Source organism: Scyliorhinus torazame, chromosome 20 (genome assembly GCF_047496885.1).
Source record: "Scyliorhinus torazame isolate Kashiwa2021f chromosome 20, sScyTor2.1, whole genome shotgun sequence".
Taxonomy (NCBI): domain Eukaryota; kingdom Metazoa; phylum Chordata; class Chondrichthyes; order Carcharhiniformes; family Scyliorhinidae; genus Scyliorhinus; species Scyliorhinus torazame.
In genome coordinates, this window is record NC_092726.1 from 113,575,733 (window position 1) to 113,597,008 (window position 21,276).

A 21,276-nucleotide genomic window follows, 5' to 3' on the forward strand; every position below is an offset into this window, starting at 1 on the left:
GGCCAGTCCCGGCCAGCCCACACACACATTCCAGGCCATAACCGGCCAGTCCACACAAACACTCCAAGCCACTCCCGGCCAGCACACACACACACTTCAGGCCACTCCCGGCCAGCCCACACACACACTCCAGGCCACTCCGGCCAGCCGACACACAAACTCCAGGCCACTCTCGGCCAGCCCACACACACACTCCCTGCAATTCCCGGCCAGCCCACACACACAGTCCTGGCAATTCCCGGCCAGCCAACACACAAACTCCAGGCCACTAACGGCCAGCACACACCCACACTTCAGGCCACTCCCGGCCAGCCCACGCACACACTCAAGGCCACTCCCGGCCAACACACACACGCACTCCAGGCCACTTCCGACCAGCCTACACTCACGCTCCAGGCCACTCAGGACAGGCCACACACATACTCCATGCCACTCCCGGCCAGCCAATACACACACTCCAGGCCACTCCCGGCCCGTCCACACACAAATTCCAGGCCACTCCAAGCCAGCCCACACACACAAATTTCAGGCCAATCCCGTCCAGCCCACACACACACTCCCGGCCAGTCCCGGCCAGCCCTCAGACACACTCCAGGCCACTCCCGGCCAGCTGACACACACACACTCCAGGCCACAACGGCCAGCCCACACACACACTCCCGGCCAGCCCACACACACACACTCCCGGCCACTCCCGGCCAGCCCACACACACACTCCAGGCCACTCCCGGCCAGCCCACGCACAGACTCCAGGCCACTCCCGGCCAGCCCCCACACACACTCCAGGCCACTTCCGGCCAGCCCACGCACCCACTCCCGGCCAGCCCACACACAAATTCCAGTCCACTCCCGGCCAGCCTACACACACACTCCAGTCCACTCCCGGCCAGCCTACACACACACTCCAGGACACTCCCGGCCAGACCACACACACACTCCAGGACACTCCCGGCTAACCCACACACAAATTCCAGGACACTCCCAGCCAGCCCACACACACACACCAGGCCACTCCCGGCCAGCCCAACACACACTCCAGGGCACTCCCGGCCAGCCCAACACACACTCCAGGGCACCCTGGGCCAGCCCACACATACACTCCCGGTCACTCCCGGCCAGCCCACACACACACTCCAGGCAACTCCCGGCCAGCCCACACACACACTCCTGGCCACTCCCATCCAGCCAACACACACACTCCAAGCCAGGCCACTGCAGGCTAGCCCACACTCACACTCCAGGCCACTCCCGACGGACCCAAACCCATACTCCAGGCCACTCCCGGCCAGCCGACACACACATTCCAGGCCACTCACGGCCAGCCCACACACACACACTCCAGGCCAGGCCTCTCCCTGCCAGCCCACACACACACTCCAGGCCACTCCCGGCCAGCACACGCACACACCCCAGGCCCTCCGTGCCAGTCCACACACACACTCCAGGACACTCCCGGCCAGCCCACACTCACACTCTAGGTCAACCCGGGACAGCCCACACACACACATACTCCAGGCCACTCCCGGCCAGCCCACACACACACTCCAGGCCACACCGGCCAGCCCACACACACACTCCAGGCCACTCCCGGCCAGCCCACACACACACTCCAGGCAGGCCACTCCCGGCAAGCCCACACACACACTCCAGGCCACTCCCGGCCAGCCCACACACACACTACAGGCCACTCCCGGCCCGCCCACACACAAATTCCACGCCACTCCCAGCCAGCCCACACACAGAAATTCCAGGCCACTCCCAGCCAGCCCACACACACACACTCCAGTCCACTCCCGTCCAGCCCACACACACACTCCAGTCCACTCCCAGCCAGCCCACACACACACACTCCAGTCCACTCCCGGCCAGTCGACACACACACTCCCGGCTACTCCCGGCCAGCCAATACACACACTCCAAGCCAGGCAAAACCTGGTCAGCCCACACACACACTCCAGGCCACACCCGGCCAGACCACACACACGCTCGAGGCCACTCTCGGCCTGCCCACTCACACACTCCAGGGCAGTCCTGGCCAGCCCACACACACACACTCCAGGCCACTCCGGCCAGCCGACACTCACATTGAAGGCCACTCCCGGCCAGCCCACACACACACTCCAGGCCACTCCCGGCCAGCCCACACACACACTGCAGGCCACTCCCGGACAGCCAACACACACACTCCAGCCACGCCCGGCCAGCCCACACACACACTCCAGGCCACTCGGGCCAGCCCATACACACACACACCAGCCACTCCCGGCCAGCCCATACACACACTCCAGGCCAGACCACTATCGGCCAGCCCACAAACCCGCTCCAGGCCACTTCCGGCCAGTCGACACGCACACACTCCAGGCCACTCGGGCCAGCCCATACACACACACTCCAGCCACTCCCAGCCAGCCCACACACACTCTCCAGGCCACTTCCGGCCAGCACACACCCACACTCAACGCCACTCCCGGCCAGCCCACACACACTCCAGGCCACTCCTGGCCAGACCACACACACACCCCAGGCCAGTCCCGGCCAGCCCACGCACAAAAGCCATCTAACCTACACTATGCCATTATCATCCATATGTTTATCCAATAAACTTTTAAATGCCCTCAAAGTTGGCGAGTTCACTACTGTAGCAGGTACAGCATTCCACGGCCTCACTACTCTTTGCGTAAACAACCTACCTCTGACCAACGTCCTACATCTATTACCCCTCAGTTTAATGTTATGTCCCCTCGTGCCAGCCATATCCATCCGCGGGAGAAGGCTCTCACTGTCCACCCTATCCAACTCCCTGATCATTTTGTAGGCCACTCCCTGCCAGCCCACACACACACACCAGGCCACGCCTCTCCCGGCCATCCCACACACACACGCCAGGCCACTCCCGGCCAGCCCACACACACACACCAGGCCAGGCCACTCCCGGCCAGCCCACACACACACTCCAGGCCTCTACCGGCCATCCCACACAAACACTTCCGGCCACTCCCGGAAAGACGCCACACGCGCTCCAGGCCAGGCCACTCCCGGCCAGCCCACACACACACACTCCAGGCCACTCCCGGCCAGCCCAGACACACACTCCAGGCCACTCCCGGCTAGCCCACTCACACACTCCAGGTTGCACTCCCGTCCAACCCACGTACACACTCCAGGCCACTCGCGCCCAGCCCACACACACACTCCAGGCCACTCCCGGCCAGCCCACACACACACTCCAGGCCACTCCCAGCCTGCCAACACACACACTACTTGCCACTCCCGGCCAGCCCACACACACACTCCTGGCCACTCCCGGCCAGCCCACACACACACTCCAGGTCACTCCCGGCCAGCCCACACACACACTCCAGGCCACTCCCGGCCACCCCACACACACACCCCAGGCCAGGCCACACCCGGCCAGCCCACACACACTCCAGGACATTCCCGTCCAGTCCACACACACACTTCAGGCCACTCCCTGCCATCCCACACACACACTCCCGGCCAGCCCACACACACACTCCAGGCCTCTCCCTGCCAGCCCACACACACACTCCAAGCCACTCCCGGCCAGCCCACACACACACTCCAGGCCACTTCCGGCCAGCCCACACACACACTCCAAGCCACTCCCGGCCATTCCACACACACACTCCCGGCCACTCCCGGCCAGCCCACACACACACTCCAGGCCAGGCCACTCCCGGCCAACCCACACACACACACCAGGCCACTCCCGGCCAGCCCACACACACACTCCAGGCTACTCCCGGCCAGCCCACACACACACTCCAGGCCACTCCCGGCCAGCCCACACACACACTCCAGGCCACTCCCGGCCACCCACACACACACTCCAGGCCACTCCCGGCCAGCCCACACACACACTCCAGGCCGCTCCCGGCCAGCCCACACACACACTCCAGGCCACTCCCGGCCAGCCCACACACACACTCCAGGCAACTCCCGGCCAGCCCACACACACACTCCTGGCCACTCCCATCCAGCCAACACACACACTCCAAGCCAGGCCACTGCAGGCTAGCCCACACTCACACTCCAGGCCACTCCTCTCCCGGCCAGCCCACACACACACTCCAGGCCACTCCCTGCCAGCCCACACACACACTCCAGGCCACGCCTCTCCCGGCCAGCCCACACACACACTCCAGGCCACTCCCTGCGAGCCCACACACACACTCCAGGCCACGCCTCTCCCGGCCATCCCACACACACTCCAGGCCACTCCCGGCCAGCCCAGACACACACTCCCGGCCACTCCCGGCCAGCCCACACACACACTCCAGGCCACTCCCGGCCATCCCACACACACTCCAGGCCACTCCTGGCCAGCCCACACACGCGCTCTAGGCCCAGCCCGGCCATTCCACACACACACTCCCGGCCACTCCCGGCCAGCCCACACACACACTCCAGGTCAGGGCATTCCCGGCCAGCCCTCACACACACTCCAGTCCACTGCCGGCCAGCCCACACACACACTCCAGTCCACTCCCGGCCAGCCCACACACACACACACTCCAGACCACTCCCAGCCAGCCCACACACACACTCAAGGCCACTCCCGGCCAGCCCACACACACACTCCAGGCCACTCACGGCCAGCCCACACACACACTCCAGGCCAGGCCACTCCCGACCAGTCCACACACATGCTCCCGGCCACACCCGGCCAGCCCACACACACATTCCAGGCCACTCCCGGCCAGCCCACACACACACTCCAGGCCACTCCCGGCCAGCCCACACACACACACCAAGCCACTCCGGGCCAGCCCACACACACACTCCAGGCCACTCACGGCCAGCCCACACACACAGTCCAGGCCACTCCAGGCCAGCCCACACACACACTCCAGGCCACTCCCGGCCAGCCCACACACACACACCAGGCCACTCCGGGCCAGCCCACACACACACTCCAGGCCACTCACGGCCAGCCCACACACACAGTCCAGGCCACTCCGGGCCAGCCCACACACACACTCCAGGCCACTCCAGGCCAGCCCACACACACACTCCCGGCCACTCCCGGCCAGACCACACACACACTCCAGGCCACTCCTGGCCCGTCCACACACACACTTCAGGCCAGGCCACGCCCGGCCAGCCACACACACACTCCCGGCCACCACACACACACACTCCTGGCCACTCCGGGCAACCCACACACACTCCAGGCCAGTCCCGGCAAGCCCACGCACAAAAGCCATCGAACCTACACTATGCCATTATCATCCTATGTTTATCCAATAAACTTTTAAATGCCCTCAAAGTTGGCGAGTTCACTACTGTAGCAGGTACGGCATTCCACGGCCTCACTACTCTTTGTGTAAACAACCTACCTCTGACCAATGTCCTACATCTATTACCCCTCACTTTAATGTTATGTCCCCTCGTGCCAGCCATATCCATCCGCGGGAGAAGGCTCTCACTGTCCACCCTATCCAACTCCCTGATCATTTTGTAGGCCACTCCCTGCCAGCCCACACACACACACCAGGCCACGCCTCTCCCGGCCATCCCACACACACACTCCAGGCCACTCCCGGCCAGCCCACACACACACACCAGGCCAGGCCACTCCCGGCCAGCCCACACACACACTCCAGGCCTCTCCCGTCCATCCCACACACACACTCCCGGCCACTCACTGTAAGACGCCACACGCGCTCCAGGCCAGGCCACTCCCGGCCAGCCCACACACACACACTCCAGGCCACTCCCGGCCAGCCCACACACACACTCCAGGCCACTCCCGGCTAGCCCACTCACACACTCCAGGTTGCACTCCCGTCCAACCCACGTACACACTCCAGGCCACTCGCGCCCAGCCCACACACACACTCCAGGCCACTCCCGGCCAGCCCACACACACACTCCAGGCCACTCCCAGCCTGCCAACACACACACTACTTGCCACTCCCGGCCAGCCCACACACACACTCCTGGCCACCCGGCCAGCCCACACACACACTACAGGTCACTCCCGGCCAGCCCACACACACACTCCTGGCCACTCCCGGCCAGCCCACACACACACTCCTGGCCACTCCCGGCCAGCCCACACACACACTCCAGGCCACTCCCGGCCAGGCCACACACACACTCCAGGCCAGGCCACACACGGCCAGCCCACACACACTCCAGGACATTCCCGGCCAGTCCACACACACACTTCAGGCCACTCCCTGCCACCCCACACACACACTCCAGGCCACGCCTCTCCCGGCCATCCAACATACACACTCCAGGCCACTCCCGGCCAGCCCACAAACACACTCCAGGCCAGGCCACTCCCGGCCAGCCCTCACACACACTCCAGTCCACTCCCGGCCAGCCCACACACACACTCCAGGCCAGGCCACTCCCGGCCAGCCCACAAACACACTCCAGGCCAGGCCACTCCCGGCCAGCCCTCACACACACTCCAGGCCACTCCCGGCCAGCCCACACACACACTCCTGGCCACTCCCGGCCAGCCAACACACACACTCCAGGCCACTCCCGGCCAACCCACACACACACTCCTGGTCACTCCCGGCCAGCCCACACACACACTCCAGGCCACTCCCGGCCAGCCCACACACACACTCCAGGCCACTCCCGCCCAGACCACACACACACTCCAGGACTCTGCCGACCAGCCCACACACACACTCCAGCCCACTCCCGGCCCGACCACACACACACTACAGGACTCTGCCGACCAGCCCACACACACACTCCAGGCCACTCCCGGCCAGACCACACACACACTCCAGGACTCTCCCGGCCAGCCCACACACACACACTCCAGGCCACTCCCGGCCAGCCCACACACACACTCCAGGACACTCCCGTCCAGCCCACACACACATTCCACGCCACTCCCGTCCAGCCCACACACACCCCAGGCCACTCCCGGCCAGCCCACACACACACTCCAGGCCACTCCCGGCCAGCCCACACACACACTCCAGGCCACTCCCGGCCAGCCCACACACACACTCCAGGCCACTCGCGCCCAGCCCACACACACACTAAAGGCAATGCCTCTCCCGGCCAACCCACACACACACTCCAGGCCTCTCCCGGCCATCCCACACATACACACCCGGCCACTCCCGGCAAGACCCCAAACGCGCTCCCGGCCACTCCCGGCGAGCCCACAAACACACTCCAGGCCACTCCCTGCCAGCCCACACACACACTCCAGGCCAATCCCGGCCAGCCCACACACACACTCCAGGCCACTCCCGGCCAGCCCACACACACACTCCAGGCCACTCCCGGCCAGCCCACACACACACTCCAGGCCAGGCCACAAACGGCCAGCCCACACACACACTCCAGACCACTCCCGGCCAGCCCACACAGACACTCCAGGACACTCCCGTCCTGCCCACACACACACTCCAGGACACTCCCGGCTAACCCACACACAAATTCCAGGACACTCCCAGCCAGCCCACACACACACACCAGGCCACTCCCGGCCAGCCCAACACACACTCCAGGGCACTCCCGGCCAGCCCAACACACACTCCAGGGCACCCCGGGCCAGCCCACACACACACTCCCGGTCACTCCCGGCCAGCCCACACACACACTCCAGGCAACTCCCGGCCAGCCCACACACACACTCCAGGCCACTCCCATCCAGCCAACACACACACTCCAAGCCAGGCCACTGCAGGCTAGCCCACACTCACACTCCAGGGCACTCCCGACGGACCCAAACCCACACTCCAGGCCACTCCCGGCCAGCCGACACACACATTCCAGGCCACTCACGGCCAGCCCACACACACACACTCCAGGCCAGGCCTCTCCCTGCCAGCCCACACACACACTCCAGGCCACTCCCGGCCAGCCCACACTCACACTCCAGGTCAACCCGGGCCAGCCCACACACACACATACTCCAGGCCACTCCCGGCCAGCCCACACACACACTCCAGGCCACACCGGCCAGCCCACACACACACTCCAGGCCACTCCCGTCAAGCCAACACACACACTCCCGGCCACTCCGGGCCAGCCCACACACACACTCCAGGCCACTCCCGGCCAGCCCACACACACACTCCAGGCCACTCACGGCCAGCCCACACACACAGTCCAGGCCACTCCAGGCCAGCCCACACACACACTCCCGGCCACTCCCGGCCAGACCACACACACACTCCAGGCCACTCCTGGCCCGTCCACACACACACTTCAGGCCAGGCCACGCCCGGCCAGCCACACACACACTCCCGGCCACCAGACACACACACTCCTGGCCACTCCGGGCAACCCACACACACTCCAGGCCACTCCCGGCCAGCCCACACACACACCCCAGGCCAGTCCCGGCAAGCCCACGCACAAAAGCCATCGAACCTACACTATGCAATTATCATCCATATGTTTATCCAATAAACTTTTAAATGCCCTCAAAGTTGGCGAGTTCACTACTGTAGCAGGTACGGCATTCCACGGCCTCACTACTCTTTGTGTATACAACCTACCTCTGACCAATGTCCTACATCTATTACCCCTCACTTTAATGTTATGTCCCCTCGTGCCAGCCATATCCATCCGCGGGAGAAGGCTCTCACTGTCCACCCTATCCAACTCCCTGATCATTTTGTAGGCCACTCCCTGCCAGCCCACACACACACACCAGGCCACGCCTCTCCCGGCCATCCCACACTCACACTCCAGGCCACTCCCGGCCAGCCCACACACACACACCAGGCCAGGCCACTCCCGGCCAGACCACACACACACTCCAGGCCTCTCCCGTCCATCCCACACACACACTCCCGGCCACTCCCGGTAAGACGCCACACGCGCTCCAGGCCAGGCCACTCCCGGCCAGCCCACACACACACACTCCAGGCCACTCCCGGCCAGCCCACACACACACTCCAGGCCACTCCCGGCTAGCCCACTCACACACTCCAGGTTGCACTCCCGTCCAACCCACGTACACACTCCAGGCCACTCGCGCCCAGCCCCCACACACACTCCAGGCCACTCCCGGCCAGCCCACACACATACTCCAGGCCACTCCCAGCCTGCCAACACACACACTACTTGCCACTCCCGTCCAGCCCACACACACACTCCTGGCCACCCGGCCAGCCCACACACACACTACAGGTCACTCCCGGCCAGCCCACACACACACTCCTGGCCACTCCCGGCCAGCCCACACACACACTCCTGGCCACTCCCGGCCAGCCCACACACACACTCCAGGCCACTCCCGGCCAGCCCACACACACACTCCAGGCCAGGCCACACCCGGCCAGCCCACACACACTCCAGGACATTCCCGGCCAGTCCACACACACACTTCAGGCCACTCCCTGCCACACCACACACACACTCCAGGCCACGCCTCTCCCGGCCATCCAACACATACACTCCAGGCCACTCCCGGCCAGCCCACAAACACACTCCAGGCCAGGCCACTCCCGGCCAGCCCTCACACACACTCCAGTCCACTCCCGGCCAGCCCACACACACACTCCAGGCCAGGCCACTCCCAGCCAGCCCACAAACACACTCCAGGCCAGGCCACTCCCGGCCAGCCCTCACACACACTCCAGGCCACTCCCGGCCAGCCCACACACACACTCCTGGCCACTCCCGGCCAGCCAACACACACACTCCAGGCCGCTCCCGGCCAACCCACACACACACTCCTGGTCACTCCCGGCCAGCCCACACACACGCTCCAGGCCACTCCGGGCAACCCACACACACTCCAGGCCACTCCCGGCCAGCCCACACACACACCCCAGGCCAGTCCCGGCAAGCCCACGCACAAAAGCCATCGAACCTACACTATGCAATTATCATCCATATGTTTATCCAATAAACTTTTAAATGCCCTCAAAGTTGGCGAGTTCACTACTGTAGCAGGTACGGCATTCCACGGCCTCACTACTCTTTGTGTATACAACCTACCTCTGACCAATGTCCTACATCTATTACCCCTCACTTTAATGTTATGTCCCCTCGTGCCAGCCATATCCATCCGCGGGAGAAGGCTCTCACTGTCCACCCTATCCAACTCCCTGATCATTTTGTAGGCCACTCCCTGCCAGCCCACACACACACACCAGGCCACGCCTCTCCCGGCCATCCCACACACACACTCCAGGCCACTCCCGGCCAGCCCACACACACACACCAGGCCAGGCCACTCCCGGCCAGACCACACACACACTCCAGGCCTCTCCCGTCCATCCCACACACACACTCCCGGCCACTCCCGGTAAGACGCCACACGCGCTCCAGGCCAGGCCACTCCCGGCCAGCCCACACACACACACTCCAGGCCACTCCCGGCCAGCCCACACACACACTCCAGGCCACTCCCGGCTAGCCCACTCACACACTCCAGGTTGCACTCCCGTCCAACCCACGTACACACTCCAGGCCACTCGCGCCCAGCCCCCACACACACTCCAGGCCACTCCCGGCCAGCCCACACACATACTCCAGGCCACTCCCAGCCTGCCAACACACACACTACTTGCCACTCCCGTCCAGCCCACACACACACTCCTGGCCACCCGGCCAGCCCACACACACACTACAGGTCACTCCCGGCCAGCCCACACACACACTCCTGGCCACTCCCGGCCAGCCCACACACACACTCCTGGCCACTCCCGGCCAGCCCACACACACACTCCAGGCCACTCCCGGCCAGCCCACACACACACTCCAGGCCAGGCCACACCCGGCCAGCCCACACACACTCCAGGACATTCCCGGCCAGTCCACACACACACTTCAGGCCACTCCCTGCCACACCACACACACACTCCAGGCCACGCCTCTCCCGGCCATCCAACACACACACTCCAGGCCACTCCCGGCCAGCCCACAAACACACTCCAGGCCAGGCCACTCCCGGCCAGCCCTCACACACACTCCAGTCCACTCCCGGCCAGCCCACACACACACTCCAGGCCAGGCCACTCCCAGCCAGCCCACAAACACACTCCAGGCCAGGCCACTCCCGGCCAGCCCTCACACACACTCCAGGCCACTCCCGGCCAGCCCACACACACACTCCTGGCCACTCCCGGCCAGCCAACACACACACTCCAGGCCGCTCCCGGCCAACCCACACACACACTCCTGGTCACTCCCGGCCAGCCCACACACACGCTCCAGGCCACTCCCGGCCAGCCCACACACACACTCCAGGCCACTCCCGGCCAGACCACACACACACTCCAGGACTCTGCCGACCAGCCCACACACACACTCCAGCCCACTCCCGGCCAGACCACACACACACTCCAGGACTCTGCCGACCAGCCCACACACACACACCAGGCCACTCCCGGCCAGACCACACACACACTCCAGGACTCTCCCGGCCAGCCCACACACACAAACTCCAGGCAACTCCCGGCCAGCCCACACACACACTCCAGGACACTCCCGTCCAGCCCACACACACACTCCACGCCACTCCCGTCCAGCCCACACACACACCCCAGGCCACTCCCGGCCAGCCCACACACACACTCCAGGCCACTCCCGGCCAGCCCACACACACACTCCAGGCCACTCCCGGCCAGCCCACACACACACTCCAGGCCACTCGCGCCCAGCCCACACACACACTAAAGGCAATGCCTCTCCCGGCCAACCCACACACACACTCCAGGCCTCTCCCGGCCATCCCACACATACACACCCGGCCACTCCCGGCAAGACCCCAAACGCGCTCCCGGCCACTCCCGGCGAGCCCACAAACACACTCCAGGCCACTCCCTGCCAGCCCACACACACACTCCAGGCCAATCCCGGCCAGCCCACACACACACTCCAGGCCACTCCCGGCCAGCCCACACACACACTCCAGGCCACTCCCGGCCAGCCCACACACACACTCCAGACCAGGCCACAAACGGCCAGCCCACACACACACTCCAGACCACTCCCGGCCAGCCCACACAGACACTCCAGGACACTCCCGTCCTGCCCACACACACACTCCAGGCCACTCCCGTCCAGCCCACACACACACTCCAGGCCACTCGCGTCCAAGCCACGTACACACTCCAGGCCACGCCCGGCCAACCCACACACACACTCCAGGCCACTCCCGTCCAGACCACACACACACTACAGGCCAGGCCTCTGCAATCCAGCCCACACACACACTCCAGGCCACTCCCGGCCAGCCCACACACACACTCCAGGCCACGCCCTGCCAGCCCACACACACACTCCAGGCCAGGCCTCTCCCGGCCATCCCACACACACACTCCAGGCCACTCCCGGCCAGACCACACACACACTCCAGGCCATTCCCGGCCAGCCAACAGTCACACTCCAAGCCAGGCCACTCCTGGCCAGCCCACACACACGCTCCAGGCCACTCTCGGCCAGCCCACTCACACACTCCAGGACAGTCCCGGCCAGCCCAAACACACTCTCCAGGCCACTCCCGGCCAGCCGACACTCACACTCCAGGCCACTCCCGGCCTGCCCACACACACACACCAGTCCAGTCCCGGCCAGCCCACAATCACACTCCAGGCCACTCCGGACCAGCCCACACACAGACTCCCGTTCACTCCCGGCCAGCCCACAATCACACTCCAGGCTACTCCCGGCCAGCCGACACACACACACTCCAGGCCACTAAGGACAGCCCACACACACACTCCAGGCCACTCCTGGCCAGCCCACACAGGCACTCCAGGCCATTCCCGGCCAGCCAACATACATACTCCAGGCCACTCCTGGCCAGCCCACACACACACTCCAGGCCACTCCTGGCCAGCCCACACAGGCACTCCAGGCCACTCACGGCCAGCCCACACACACAATCCTGCCACTCCCGGCCAGCTCACACACACACTCCAGGTCACTCCCGGCCAGCCCACACACACACTCCAGGCCACTCCCGTACAGCCCCCCCACACGCACTTCAGGCCACTACCGTCCAGCCAACACACACACTCCAAGCCAGGCCACTCCTGGCTAGCCCACACTCACACTCCAGGCCACTCCGGACCAGCCCACACCCACACTCCAGGACACTCCCGGCCAGCCCACACACACACACCAGGCCAGTCCCGCCCAGCCCACACACCCACTCCAGGCCACTCCGGGCCAGCCCACACACACACTCCCAGTCACTCCCGGCCAGCCCACAAACACACTCCAGGCCACTCCCGGCCAGCCCACACACACCCCAGGCCATTCCCGGCCAGCCAACACACACACTCCAGGCCAGGCCACTCCAGGCCAGCCCACACACACGCTCCAGGCCACTCCCGGACAGCCCACGCACACACTCCAGGCCACACCCGGCCAGCCCACACAAACACTCCAAGCCACTCACGGCTCGCCCACACACAAATTCCAGGCCACTCCCGGCCAGCCCACACACACAAATTCCAGGCCACTCCCGGCCAGACCACACTCACACTCCAGGCCACACCCGGCCAACCAACACACACACTCCAAGCCATGCCACTCCTGGCCAGCCCACACACACGCTCCGGGCCACTCTCGGCCAGCCTACTCACACACTCCAGGACAGTCCCGGCCAGCCGACACACACACTCCAGGCCATTCCATACCAGCCCACACAAACACTCCCGGTGACTCCCGGCCAGCCCACAAATACACTCCGGGCCACTCCGTACCAGCCCACACAAACACTCCCGGTCACTCCCGGCCAGCCCACAAATACACTCCAGGCCACTCCCGGCCAGCCCACAAACACAATCCAGACCATTCCCGGCCAGCCAACACACACACTCGAGACAACTCCCAGCCAGCCTACACACAAACTCCTGGCCAGCACACACAGACACTCCAGGCCACTCCCGGCCAGCCCACACAGACTCCAGCCACTCCCGGCCAGCCCACACACACACTCCAGGCCACTCGGGCCAGCCAACACAAACACTCCAGGCCACTCCCGTCCAGCCCACAAACACAATCCAGGCCACTCCCGGCCAGCCGACACACACACACTCCAGGCCACTCCCGGCCAGCCATTCCACACACTCCAGGCCAGGCCACTATCGGCCAGCCCACACACCCACTATAGGCCAGTCCAGGCGAGCCCACACCCATACTCCAGGCCACACACGGCCAGCCCACACACACACTGCAGGCCACTCCCGGCCAGCCCATACACACACTCCAGGCCAGGCCACTACCGGCCAGCCCACATAACCCACTCCAGGCCAGTCCCGGCCAGCCCACACACACACTCCCGGCCACACCCGACCAGCCCACACACACACTCCAGGCCACTCCCGGCCAGCCCACACACACGCTCCAGGCCACTCCGGTCAGCCGACACACAAACTCCAGGCCAATCCCGGCCACCCACACACACACTCCTGGCAATTCCCGGCCAGCCAACACTCACTCTCCAGGCCACTCCCGGCCAGTCCACACACACACTCCAGGCCACTCCGGGCCAGCCCACACACAAACTCCAGGCCACTCCCGGCCAGCTCACACACAAACTCCAGGCCACTCCCGGCCAGCCCACTCACACACTCCAGGCCACTCCCGGCCAGCCCACACACACACTCCAGGCCACTCCGGGCCAGCCCACACACAGACTCCAGTCCACTCCCGGCCAGCCCACACACACACTCCTGGCAATTCCCGGCCAGCCAACACACACGCTCCAGGCCACACCCGGCCAGCCCACACAGAAACACCTGGCAATTCCCGGCCATCCCACACACACGCTCCAGGCCACTCCGGCCAGCCGACACACAAACCCCAGGCCACTCCCGGCCAGCCCCCACACACACTCCAGGCTATTCATTCCAGCCCACACACACACTCCAGGCCTCTCCCGGCCAGCCCACACACACACTCCAGGCCACTCCCGGCCAGCCCACACACACACTCCAGGCCAGGCCACTCCCGGCCAGCCCACACACACACTCCAGGCCAGGCCACTCCCAGCCAGCCCACACACACACACCCCAGGCCACTCCCGGCCAGACAACACACACACTCCAGGACAGTCCCGGCCAGCCGACACTCACATTTCAGGCCACTCCCGGCCTGCCCACACACACACTCCAGGCCACTCCTGGCCAGCCCACACACACACTCCAGTCCAGTCCCGGCCAGCACACACACACACTCCAGGCCACTCCCGGCCAGCACACACACACACTCCAGTCTACTCCTGGCCAGCCACACAGGCACTCCAGGCCACTCCCGTCCAGCCCCCCCACACGCACTTCAGGCCACTCCCGTCCAGCCAACACACACTCTCCAAGCCACGCCACTAACGGCCAGCCCACACACACACTCCAGGCCCCTCCCGCCCTCCCCATACACACACTCCAGGCCACTCCCAGCAAGCCCACACACACAAATTCCAGGCCACGCCCGGACAGCCCACACACCCACTCCAGGCCAGGCCACTTCCAGCCAGCCCACACACGCACAGCCCACGCCACTCCCGGCTAGACCACACACACATTCCAGGCCACTCACGGCCAGCCATCACTCACACTCCAAGCCAGGCCACTCCTGGCCAGCCCACACACACGCTCCAGGCCACTCTCGGCCAGCCCACACACACACTCCAGGCCACTCCCGGCCAGCCCACACTCACATTGCAGGCCACTCCCGGCCAGCCCACACACACTCCACTCCAGTCCCGGCCAGCCCACAGACGCACTCTAGGCCACTCCGGGCCAGCCCACACACAGACACCCGGTCACTCGCGGCCAGCCCACAATCACACTCCAGGCCACTCCCGGCCAGCCGACACACCCACAGTCCAGGCCACTCCGGACTGCCCACACACACACTCCAGGCCATTTCCGGCCAGCCAACACACACACTCCAGCCACTCGGGCCAGCCCACACACACACTCCAGGCCACTCCCGGCCAGCCCACACATACACTCCAGGCCACTCCCGTACAGCACCCCCCCCCCCCACACGCACTTCAGTCCACTCCCGTCCAGCCAACCCACACACTCCAAGTCAGGCCACTCCTGGCTAGCCCACACTCACACTCCAGGCCACTCCGGACCAGCCCACACCCACACTCCAGGACACACCCGGCCAGCCCACACACACACTCCATGCCCCTCCGGGCCTGTCCACACACACACTCCCGGTCACTCCCGACCAGCCAACACACACACTCCGGGCCACTCCCGGCCATCGGACACAAACAGACTCCAGGCCACCCGGCGAGCCCAGACACACACTCCAGGCCAGGCCACTCACGGTCAGCCCACACACACACCCCAGGCCCCTCCCGGCCATTCGACACCCACACACTCCAGGCCACTCCCGGCCAGCCCAGACACACACTCCAGGCCAGTCCACTCCCGGCCAGCACAAACACACACTCCAGGCGACACCCGGCCAGCCCACACACACACTCCTGGACACTCCCGGCCAGCCCACACACACACTCCAGGACACTCCCGGCCAGCCCACACACACATTCCAGGCCACAATCGGCCAGACCACACACACACTCCAGGCCACTCTGGGACAGCCCACACACACGCTCCAGGCCACTCTGGGACAGCCCACACACACACTCCAGGCCACTACCGGCCAGCCCACACACACACTCCAGTCCACTCCCAGCCAGCCCACACACAGACTCCAGTCTACTCCTGGCCAGCCCACACACACACTCCAGCCACTCGGGCCAGCCCACACACACATTCCAGGCCACAATCGGCCAACCCACACACACACTCCAGCCACTCGGGCCAGCCCACACACACACTCCAGTCCACTCCCGGCCAGCTCACACACACACTCCAGCCACTCCCGGCCAGCTCACACACATACTCCAGGCCAGTCCCGGCAGCTCACACACATACTCCAGGCCGCACCAGGCCAGCCCACACATACACTCCAGGCCACTCCCGGCCAGCCCACACACATACTCCAGGCCACTCGGGCCAGCCCACACACACACTCCAGGCCACTCAGGCCAGCCCATACACACACACCAGGCCAGGCCAGTCACAGCCAGCTCACACACATACTCCAGGCCGCACCAGGCCAGCCCACGCACACACTCCAGGCCACTCCCGGCCAGCCCACACACACACTCCAGGCCACTCGGGCCAGCCCACACACACACTCCAGGCCACTCGGGCCAGCCCACACACACACTCCAGGCCACTCAGGCCAGCCCACACACACACTCCAGGCCACTCCGGCCAGCCCATACACACACACCAGGCCAGGACAGTCACGGCCAGCTCACACACATACTCCAGGCCGCACCAGGCCAGCCCACGCACACACTCCAGGCCACTCCCGGCCAGCCCACACACGCTCTTCAGGCCGCTCCCGGCCAGCCCACGCACACACTCCAGGCCTCTCCCGACGGACCCAAACCCACACTCCAGGACACTCCCGGCCAGCACACACCCACACTTCAGGCCACTCCCGGCCAGCCGACACACACATTCCAGGCCACTCACGGCCAGGCCACACACACACTCCCGGCCTACCCCCACACACACACTCCAGGCCCCTCCGGGCCAGTCCACACACACACTCCCGGTCACTCGCGGCCAGCCGACACACACACTCCAGGCCACTCCCGGCCAGCCGACACACACATTCCAGGCCACTCCCGGCCAGCTCCCACACACACACTCCAGGCCAGGTCACTACCGGCCAGCCCACACACCCACTCCAGGCCAGTCCCGGCCAGCCCACACACCCACTCCAGGCCAGTCCCGGCCAGCCCACACACACACTCCAAGCCACTCCCGGCCAGCACAAACACACACTTCAGGCCACTCCCGGCCAACCCACACACACGCTCCAGGCCACACCGGCCAGCCGACACACAAACTCCAGGCCACTCACGGCCAGCACAGACCCACACTTCAGGCCACTCCCGGCCAACCCACGCACACACTCCAGGCCACTGCCGGCCAGCCCACACACACACTCCAGGCCACTCCCGGCCCGCCCACACACAAATTCCAGGCCACTCCAAGCCAGCCCACACACACAAATTTCAGGCCAATCCCGTCCAGCCCACACACACACTCCCGGCCAGTCCCGGCCAGCCCACAGACACACTCCAGGCCACTCCCGGCCAGCCGACACACACACACTCCAGGCCATTCCCGGCCAGCCAACACACACACACTCCCGGCCAGTCCCGGCCAGCCCACACACACACTCCTGGTCACTCCCGGCCAGCCCACAAACACACTCCAGGCCACTCCCGGCCAGCCCTACACACACTCCAGGCCAGGTCACTACCGGCCAGCCCACACACCCACTCCAGGCCAGTCCCGGCCAGCCCACACACACACTCCAGGCCATAACCGGCCAGTCCACACACACACTCCAAGCCACTCCCGGCCAGCCCACACACACACTTCAAGCCACTCCCGGCCAGGCCATACACACACTCCAGGCCACTCCGGCCAGCCGACACTCAAACTCCAGGCCACTCTCGGCCAGCCCACACACACACTCCAGGCCACTCCCGGCCAGCCCACACACACACTCCAGGCCACTAACGGCCAGCACACACCCACACTTCAGGCCACTCCCGGCCAGCCCCACACACACTCCAGGCCGCACCAGGCCAGCCCACACATACACTCCAGGCCACTCCCGGCCAGCCCACACACACACTCCAGGCCACTCAGGCCAGCCCACTCACACACTCCAGGCCACTCAGGCCAGCCCACACACACACTCCAGTCCAGTCCCGGCCAGCACACACACACACTCCAGGCCACTCCCGGCCAGCACACACACACACTCCAGTCTACTCCTGGCCAGCCACACAGGCACTCCAGGCCACTCCCGTCCAGCCCCCCCACACGCACTTCAGGCCACTCCCGTCCAGCCAACACACACTCTCCAAGCCACGCCACTAACGGCCAGCCCACACACACACTCCAGGCCCCTCCCGCCCTCCCCATACACACACTCCAGGCCACTCCCAGCAAGCCCACACACACAAATTCCAGGCCACGCCCGGACAGCCCACACACCCACTCCAGGCCAGGCCACTTCCAGCCAGCCCACACACGCACAGCCCACGCCACTCCCGGCTAGACCACACACACATTCCAGGCCACTCACGGCCAGCCATCACTCACACTCCAAGCCAGGCCACTCCTGGCCAGCCCACACACACGCTCCAGGCCACTCTCGGCCAGCCCACACACACACTCCAGGCCACTCCCGGCCAGCCCACACTCACGTTGCAGGCCACTCCCGGCCAGCCCACACACACTCCACTCCAGTCCCGGCCAGCCCACAGACGCACTCTAGGCCACTCCGGGCCAGCCCACACACAGACACCCGGTCACTCGCGGCCAGCCCACAATCACACTCCAGGCCACTCCCGGCCAGCCGACACACCCACAGTCCAGGCCACTCCGGACTGCCCACACACACACTCCAGGCCATTTCCGGCCAGCCAACACACACACTCCAGCCACTCGGGCCAGCCCACACACACACTCCAGGCCACTCCCGGCCAGCCCACACATACACTCCAGGCCACTCCCGTACAGCACCCCCCCCCCCACACGCACTTCAGTCCACTCCCGTCCAGCCAACCCACACACTCCAAGTCAGGCCACTCCTGGCTAGCCCACACTCACACTCCAGGCCACTCCGGACCAGCCCACACCCACACTCCAGGACACACCCGGCCAGCCCACACACACACTCTATGCCCCTCCGGGCCTGTCCACACACACACTCCCGGTCACTCCCGACCAGCCAACACACACACTCCGGGCCACTCCCGGCCATCGGACACAAACAGACTCCAGGCCACCCGGCGAGCCCAGACACACACTCCAGGCCAGGCCACTCACGGTCAGCCCACACACACACCCCAGGCCCCTCCCGGCCATTCGACACCCACACACTCCAGGCCACTCCCGGCCAGCCCAGACACACACTCCAGGCCAGTCCACTCCCGGCCAGCACAAACACACACTCCAGGCGACACCCGGCCAGCCCACACACACACTCCTGGACACTCCCGGCCAGCCCACACACACACTCCAGGCCACTCCCGGCCAGCCCACACACACACTCCAGGACACTCCCGGCCAGCCCACACACACATTCCAGGCCACAATCGGCCAGACCACACACACACTCCAGGCCACTCTGGGACAGCCCACACACACGCTCCAGGCCACTCTGGGACAGCCCACACACACACTCCAGGCCACTCCCGGCCAGCCCACACACACACTCCAGTCCACTCCCAGCCAGCCCACACACAGACTCCAGTCTACTCCTGGCCAGCCCACACACACACTCCAGCCACTCGGGCCAGCCCACACACACATTCCAGGCCACAATCGGCCAACCCACACACACACTCCAGCCACTCGGGCCAGCCCACACACACACTCCAGTCCACTCCCGGCCAGCTCACACACACACTCCAGCCACTCCCGGCCAGCTCACACACATACTCCAGGCCAGTCCCGGCAGCTCACACACATACTCCAGGCCGCACCAGGCCAGCCCACACATACACTCCAGGCCACTCCCGGCCAGCCCACACACATACTCCAGGCCACTCGGGCCAGCCCACACACACACTCCAGGCCACTCAGGCCAGCCCATACACACACACCAGGCCAGGCCAGTCACGGCCAGCTCACACACATACTCCAGGCCGCACCAGGCCAGCCCACGCACACACTCCAGGCCACTCCCGGCCAGCCCACACACACACTCCAGGCCACTCGGGCCAGCCCACACACACACTCCAGGCCACTCGGGCCAGCCCACACACACACTCCAGGCCACTCAGGCCAGCCCACACACACACTCCAGGCCACTCCGGCCAGCCCATACACACACACCAGGCCAGGACAGTCACGGCCAGCTCACACACATACTCCAGGCCGCACCAGGCCAGCCCACGCACACACTCCAGGCCACTCCCGGCCAGCCCACACACGCTCTTCAGGCCGCTCCCGGCCAGCCCACGCACACACTCCAGGCCTCTCCCGACGGACCCAAACCCACACTCCAGGACACTCCCGGCCAGCACACACCCACACTTCAGGCCACTCCCGGCCAGCCGACACACACATTCCAGGCCACTCACGGCCAGGCCACACACACACTCCCGGCCTACCCCCACACACACACTCCAGGCCCCTCCGGGCCAGTCCACACACACACTCCCGGTCACTCGCGGCCAGCCGACACACACACTCCAGGCCACTCCCGGCCAGCCGACACACACATTCCAGG